Source organism: Tachyglossus aculeatus, unplaced genomic scaffold (assembly GCF_015852505.1).
Source record: "Tachyglossus aculeatus isolate mTacAcu1 unplaced genomic scaffold, mTacAcu1.pri scaffold_105_arrow_ctg1, whole genome shotgun sequence".
Lineage (NCBI taxonomy): Eukaryota > Metazoa > Chordata > Mammalia > Monotremata > Tachyglossidae > Tachyglossus > Tachyglossus aculeatus.
Window position 1 is genome coordinate 696,650 of NW_024044844.1, and position 8,444 is coordinate 705,093.

Genomic DNA, 8,444 nt, shown 5'->3' on the forward strand with positions numbered 1-8,444 from the left:
CACATAGTAAGCACTTAACAAATACCAAAATTAATTATTAATTAGTAGTAGTAATAATAATAACAATAATAATAATGGTATTTGTTAAGTGCTTATAATGTGCCAAGCTGTGTTCTAAGCGCTGGGGTAGATACAAGGTAATCAGGTTGTCCCACGTGGGGCTCACAGTCTTCATCCCCGTTTTATAGATGAAGTAACTGAGGCCCAGAGAAGTTAAGTGACTTGCCCAAGGTCACCCAGCAGTAGCATTGATAGCGCCCCCTGTGCAGATTCAGTGATATTCTGATGTAGTAGGAATGGTATTTATTTCACTCTTACTATGTGCAAAGCACTGTACTAAGGTCTGGGAGTGAAATAGATTGGGCCCTTGGCCCCCAAGGAGGTCTAATAATAATAATAATAATAATAATAATAATAATAATAACAATGGCATTTGTTAAGCACTTACTATGTGCGAACTGCTGTTCTAAGCGCTGGGGAAGATACAAGGAAATCGGGTTGTCCCACATGGGGCTCACAGTCTTAATCACCATTATCCAGATGGGCTAACTAAGACCCAGAGAAGTGAAGTGACTTGCTCAAAGTCACACAGCTGACAAGTGGCGGAGCCCGGATTATAACCCATGACCTCTGACTCCCAAGCCCGGGCTCTTGCCACTGAGCCACGCTGCTGTCCTGGGTCCCCTTCTGGGCACCCTGGCTCCAGAGAAATGTGGAAGGATGTGGAGAGGGGTGAGAAAAGGGGAGGAAATTCGATCTCTAGAAAAAACATGAAGATCTTTGAAGACCTACCCTGTAGACTCTCCCAAGGGTTCTTCTCTGTTCAGAAAGGGAAGGGTTTTCATTCTGCCTCCTCTTGAGCCAGGATAAGAGTCAGTAGCTGACCCTGAAGCAGGAGGGATTGAGGACAGATTCATAGAAGGAAATTCTGCTCATGTAACACTGAAAAGGAAGAAGTAGGATATGGATTCTGCATCCCAACAGGTTCTAACAGAAATAGAGAGAAACTCGAATTTCCGTCTATTTTTCTAGCGCATTCCCTTTCTGCCCCTCCTTCTCATCCTCCTCTGTTCCCTACCAATTTTTCTAAGGACCGATATGTCTATCATGTCTGCTCTATTGGACTCTCCCAAGCACTTAATACAGTGCTCTCTACACAGTAGATGCTCAATAAATACCACTGATGGATTAGCTCTAACTGGTTCGCTCATTTATTCATTCAATCGTACTTATTGAGCATTTACTGCGGGCAGAGCACTGTACTACGCACTTGGAAAGTACAATTCGGCCACAGATGGAGACAATCCCTACCAAACAACGGGCTCACAGTTTAGAAGAGTGGAGACAGCCAACAAAACAAAACCCGGCTCTGCCACTTGTCAGCTGAGTGACTTTGGCCAAGTCACTTAACTTTTCTGTGCCTCAGTTACCTCATCTTTACAATGGGGATTAAGACTGTGAGCTCCACATGGGACAACCTGATAACTTTGTATCTACCCCAGCACTTAGGACGGTGCTTGGCACATAGTAAACGCTTAATAAATACCATTATTATGATTATTATTATATATGATCGAGTGAGTGAATGAATAACAGCATGGACAGCGTGACAAGGGTCTTCTCCTTGATCTTCATCCTTCATTCATCCATTCATTCAATCGTATTTATTGAGCGCTTACTGTGTGCACAGCACTATACTAAGCGCTTGGAAAGTAAAATTCAGCAAGAGAGAGGTAATCCCTGCCCACAGAGGGCTTACAGTCTAGAAGGGGGAAGATAGACATTAAATCAAGTAAACAGACATCAACATAAATAAATAAAAGTATAGATACGTACACATCAAAACAAGTATACAGGCATCAATAGGAATAAATAGAATTAAACATATATACATAAATCAGAGAAGCAGCGTGGCTCATTGGAAAGAATACAGGCTTGGGAGTCTGAGGTCATGTGTTCAAATCCCAGCTCGGCCACCTGTCAACTGGGTGACTATGGGCAAGTCACTTCACTTCTCTGTGCCTCAGTTATCTCATCTGGAAAATGGGAATTAAGACTGTGAGCCCCACGTGGGACAACCTAATCACCTTGTATCCCCCCGAGCGCTTAGAACGCTGCTTCACACATAGTAAGGGCTTAACAAATACCATTATTATTATTATTATTATTATTATTATTATTATTATTATTATCATTATTATTATAAGTGCAGTGTGTTGTGAAGAAGTAGGGGGGAAGAGCAAAGGGAGTGAGTTGATGTGATGCGGATGGGAGGGGGAGCTGAGGAAAAGGGGGGCTTAGTCTGGGAAGGCCTTCTTCATGGAGAAGCAGCGTGGCCAAGTGAAAAGAGCCGGGGCTTGGGAGTCAGAGGTTGTGAGTTCTAATCCCGACTCCACCACTTGTCAGCTGGGTGACTTTGGGCAAGTCACTTCACTTCTCTATGCCTCAGTTACCTCATCTGGAAAATGGGGATTAAGACTGTGAGCCCCATGTAGGACAACCTGATTACCTTGCATCTACCCAGCGCTTAGAACAGTGCTTAGCACATAGTAAGCGCTTAACAAATATGAACATTATTTTTATTAAAAAGGTGACGTGTTTCCTACAGGATTTTTCACCGAAAGGTACCCGCCCTCAGGGCGAACTTCATGTGTCCCTGTATCTCAGAGCCATCCTCTCACTCCCAGCACCCTCCGCAGGGCAGCCTTCACGTCTTGGTTCCTCAGGCTGTAGATGAGGGAGTTCATGGTGGGGAGCACCACCGTGTAGAACACGGACACCAGCAGGTCCAGCGTGGAGTAGGAGTCTGAGGGCGGCTCGAGATGGGCGACATTTCGATGGAGATGAATAAAATCACCACGGTGAGTTGGGGCAGGCAGGTGGAGAAGGCTTTGGCCCGGCCCTCAGCGGCTGGCATCCTCAGCACAGCCCAGAAGATGCGACGATGGAGACGAGTCATGAGGCGTTCAGAATGGCGGAGACGACCGTGACTCCAATCTCCTGGAGGTTCCCACTGGGGCCTGAAAGTTCCATCATTTGGGGAGCGTCAAAGAAGAAATGGTGGATCACGTTGGACCCGCCAAAGCCGATGGAGCAGGTGGCGGCCGCGTGCGTGGCGGCGCTCACGGTACCACCCAGCCAGGAGGCGGCGGCCATCTTCCCACAGGCCCCTCGGTCCATGATGGCCTCGTAGCGCAGGGGGAGGCAGATGGCGGTGTAGCGGTCGTAGGACATCGCCGTGAGCAGGGCCACTTCGACACCCGCAAGGGTGATTACTAAAAAGACTTGAGAGATGCAACCCGGGACAGAAATTTCTCTGCGGTCGGTCAGGGAGTTGTGGATGGATTTGGGGACGGTGACGGAGATGTAGCAAAGGTCGAGGACGGACAAGTTCCTGAGGAAGACGTACATGGGGGTGTGGAAGCGCCAGTCGAGGATGGTTACAGTGACGATGTCAATTCCCCGTCAGGGCCGCCAGGTAGACCAGGAGGAACAGCACGGCCTGGACCAGCTGCAGCTCCCGGACCTCCGAGAATCCCAGCAGGAGGAATCCCGTCACCGCTGTGCCGTTGGCCATTTCCTTCCCAGAGATAAGATGTCCTAGCTGTGTAGGAGAAGACCGTTTTTAGCCATTACAAATGTGTCAAATCATCACACAGTAAGCTCTTTGTAAATACTTTTACTATTATTCCTACATTCTTCTGATGGGCAGGATCATGGTGACACATATTTGACATGTGCTTAGTACAGTTGTCTGTGCATGGTCAGCGCTCAATACCTGCCATTGATTGATGGGTGGATTAATCAATGGCTGCTTCCCCTTTAGATTATAAACACCTTGTGAACAAGGGACATGTCAAACAACTCTGTTGTACTATACTATCCTTAGTGCTTAGTACAGTGCTCTGCACGTAGTAAAGGCTCAATATATACAATTAATTGATAGCACTCAATAAATACCATTGATTGATTGATGACACACAGCTAGTTTAAGGTTACCCATTTTCTATTAGACTGTAAATACCATAATAATAATAATAATATGCTCGATTCACCGGATTTGAACATAACCTGTGGCATTTGTTGAGCACATACTATGTTCCAAGCGTTGGAATGGATAAAGTACAATCATGGCTTAGTGGAAATAGCCCGGGCTTGGTAGTCAGAGATCGTGGGTTCTAATCCCGGCTCTGCCACTTATCAGCTGTGTGACTTTGGGCAAGTCATTTCACTTTTCTGCGCCTCAGTTCCCTCATCTGTAAAATAGGGATTTACACTGGGAGCCCCATGTGGGACAACCTGATTACCTTGTATCTACCCTAGTGCTTATACCAGTGCTTGGCACATAGTAAGTGCTTAACAAATACCGTAATTATTATTATTATTATTAGATCAGACGTAGTTCCTGTGCCACACGAGGCTCATAGTCTAAGAGGAAGGAAAATGGATATTTTAATGTCCATTTTATAGATGAGGAAATAGAGTCATAGAGAATTTAAGTGATTTGTCCAAGATCACACAGCAGGAAGTGACTCTCAGCCCTCTGCTCTTTCCATTAGTATGTACCCTTTATCCCCACATCCATATCGATCATCCAGTGGTACTTATTGAGCGCTCACTGTGTGGTATACTAAGCACTTGGAGAGTAAAACAGAATTGATAGGCATATTCCCTGACCTCACTGAGCTTGTCTTCCCTCCTACTTAAACTGTGAGCTCTATGTGGGACCGGAGCTGCGTCCAAAGAGATTAACCTGTATCTACCCCAGTGCTTGGAACAGTGCTTGACACGTGGGGAGGGCTTAATAAATAACGAATAAATAAAAATTATAAAATAAAAAAATAAATATGTAAGAGCTGCATCCAAGCAGACTAACTTGTATCTATGAGAAGATACAAGAGCCACGAGAAGCAGCGTGGCTCAGTGGAAAGAGCCCGGGCTTTGGAGTCAGGGGTAATGGGTTCAAATCCCGGGTCCACCAGTTGTCAGCTGTGCGACTTTGGGCAATTCACTTAACTTCTCTGTGCCTCAGATGCTTCATCTGTAAAATGGGGGTTGACTGTAAGCACCCCGTGGGACAACCTGATCACCTTGTAGCCTCCCCAGTCCTTTGCACATAGTAAGCGCTTAATAAATGCCATTATTATTATTATTATTACCCCAGTGCTTAGAACAGTACTTGACACATGGGGAGGGCTCAATAAATAATAAATTAATAAAAATAAACAAATAGAAGAGCATGTAGTCTAGAGATGCATGGAGACTGTGTGGATCCTTTCAGGAAAAAATGTATGTTTTATGGTATATGTTTAGCACTTACTATGTGTACGGCGCTATACTAAGCGCTGGGGTTGATTCAAGCTAATCAAGTTGGACACAGTGCCTGTCCACATGCGGCTCACAGTCTTAATTCCCAATCAATCAATCAATCAATCGTATTTATTGAGCACGTACTGTGTACTAAGCGCTTGGGAAGTACAAGTTGACAACATATAGAGACAGTCCCTACCCAACAGTGGGCTCACAGCCTAGAAGGGGGAGACAGAGAACAAAACCAAACATATTAACAAAATAAAATAAATAGAATAGATATGTACAAGTAAAATAAATAAATAAATAGAGTAATATATATGTACAAACATATATACATATATACAGGTGCTGTGGGGAAGGGACGGAGGTAAGACGGGGGTGATGGAGAGGGGGAGGAGGGGGAGAGGAAGGAGGGGGCTCAGTCTGGGAAGGCCTCCTGAAGGAGGTGAGCTCTCAGTAGGGCCTTGAAAATTCCCATTTTACATTTGAGGTCACTGAGGCACAGAGAAACCAATGGCTTGTCCAAGGCAGACAGTAGACAAGCGTCAGAACTGGGATTAGAACCCAGGTCCTTCTGGCTCCCAGGCCCGGGCTCTTTCCAATAGGCCACACTGCTTCTCCGCTGTGGCCGTTAAACCCCACACGCAACACTTTTCCTGACAACCTGACAACAGATAGCATGGCACATAGAGTTCTCATGTACCGGTCACCAACTGACATGGGGGTTATTGAGTCGACCAATCTCGTTAGCCTCCTCTTCTCCGAAAGCTGGAACCCCAAGAGCAAATCTCTGATGTTCACCTCCTCTCCCTTCGACGAGAGGACGGAACGAGCCGAGCCGTGGAGGGAGTGAGATATTTTATGCTTCTCCTGTTGGGTGGTTTTGTAGGCCATCTTTTGTATCACTGTGTCCACCCCTGTCACCTCTTTTACTAGTTGGGGTGCTCGTCTAGGGAAGGCCAAGGATCTCAGAGACAGAGTGAAACCGCCTGAGACACTGCACTTCCTGCCAGGCCTTTGTTAATCTCCTGGCACACCTGGAGTTTTGCTGTTCGTTTTGATGGCATTCGTTAAGCGCTTACTAGGCGTCAAACGCTATTCTGAGCGCTGTTTGGACAATCCACTTAACCTGTGGTCCAGGGATTCACGTTCAGATAATGATAATGATAATAATAATAATAATGGCATTTGTAAAGTGCTTATTACGTGCAAAGCACTGTTGTAAGCGCTGGGGAGGATACAAGGTGATCAGGTTGTGCCACGTGGGGCTCACAGTGTTAATCCCCATTTTACAGATGAGGCAACTGAGGCACCGAGTGGACCACCCCCTTCTCCTCAACACGCTACCTGACCTTGGCTTCACAGACTCCGTCCTCTCCTGGTTCTCCTCTTATCTCTCCGGTCGTTCTTTCTCAGTCTCTTTTGCAGGCTCCTCCTCCCCCTCCCAACCTCTTACTGTGAGGGTTCCCCAAGGTTCAGTGCTTGGTCCCCTTCTGTTCTCAATCTACACTCACTCCCTTGGTGACCTCATTCGCTCCCACGGCTTCAACTATCATCTCTACGCTGATGACACCCAGATCTACATCTCTGCCCCTGCTCTCTCCCCCTCCCTCCAGGCTCGCATCTCCTCCTGCCTTCAGGACATCTCCATCTGGATGTCCGCCCGCCACCTAAAGCTCAACATGTCGAAGACTGAGCTCCTTGTCTTCCCTCCCAAACCTTGTCCTCTCCCTGACTTTCCCATCTCTGTTGACGGCACTACCATCCTTCCCGTCTCACAAGCCCGCAACCTTGGTGTCATCCTCGACTCCGCTCTCCCATTCACCCCTCACATCCAAGCCGTCACCAAAACCTGCCGGTCTCAGCTCCGCAACATTGCCAAGATCCGGCCTTTCCTCTCCATCCAAACTGCTACCCTGATCATTCAAGCTCTCATCCTATCCCGTCTGGACTGCTGCACCAGCCTTCTCTCTGATCTCCCATCCTCGTGTCTCTCTCCACTTCAATCCATACTTCATGCTGCTGCCCGGATTATCTTTGTCCAGAAACGCTCTAACACAATAAAATAAATAGAATAGATATGTACAAGTAAAATAAATAGAGTAATAAATATGTACAAACATATATACAGGTGCTGTGGGGAAGGCAAGGAGGTAAGATGGGGGGATGGAGAGGGGGACGAGGAGGAGAGGGGGGAAGGGGCTCAGTCTGGGAAGGCCTCCTGGAGGAGGTGAGCTCTCAGTAGGGCCTTGAAGGGAGGAAGAGAGATAGCTTGGCGGATGGGCAGAGGGAGGGCATTCCAGGCCCGGGGGATGACGTGGGCCGGGGGTCGATGGTTCTACATATGTCATAATAATGGCATAGTGAGTGCTTAACAAATGCCATAATAATAATAATAATATAATTGCTTAACAATTGCCATAATAATAATAATAATAGTGAGTGCTTAACAAATACCATCTTATTAACATAGTATGTCAACAAATGCCACAATAATAATATAGTGAGTTCTTAAAAAATACCATAATAATAATATCGTAAGTGCTTAACATATGCCACAATAATAATACAATGCATGCTTAACAAATACCATACTAATAATATAGTAAATGCTCTTAACAAGCGCTGAAATAATAATATAGTGAGTGCTTAATAAGTGCCATAATAATAATATAGTAAGTGCTTAACAAATGTCATAGTAATGATACAGTGAGTGCCTAACAAATACCATAATGATAATATAGTAAGCACTTACCAAATGCCATAATAATAATATAGTAAGTTCTTAACAAATACCATAATAATAATATAGCAAGTGTTTAACGAATACTGAAATAATAATATAGTGAGTGCTTAACAAATCGCATAATAGTAATATAGTGAGTGTTTAACAAAACCCATAAGACAGTGAGTGCTTAACAAATACCATAATAATAAAATAATAAGTACTTAACAAATGCCATAATAAGAATCTAATAAGTGCTCAACAAATGCCATAATAATAATATGGTGAGTGCTTAACAAATACCACAATAATAATAATGTAGTAAGTGCTTAACATATGCCATGATAATAATATAATGCGTGATTAACAAATACCATAATAATAATACAGTAAATGCTAAACAAAT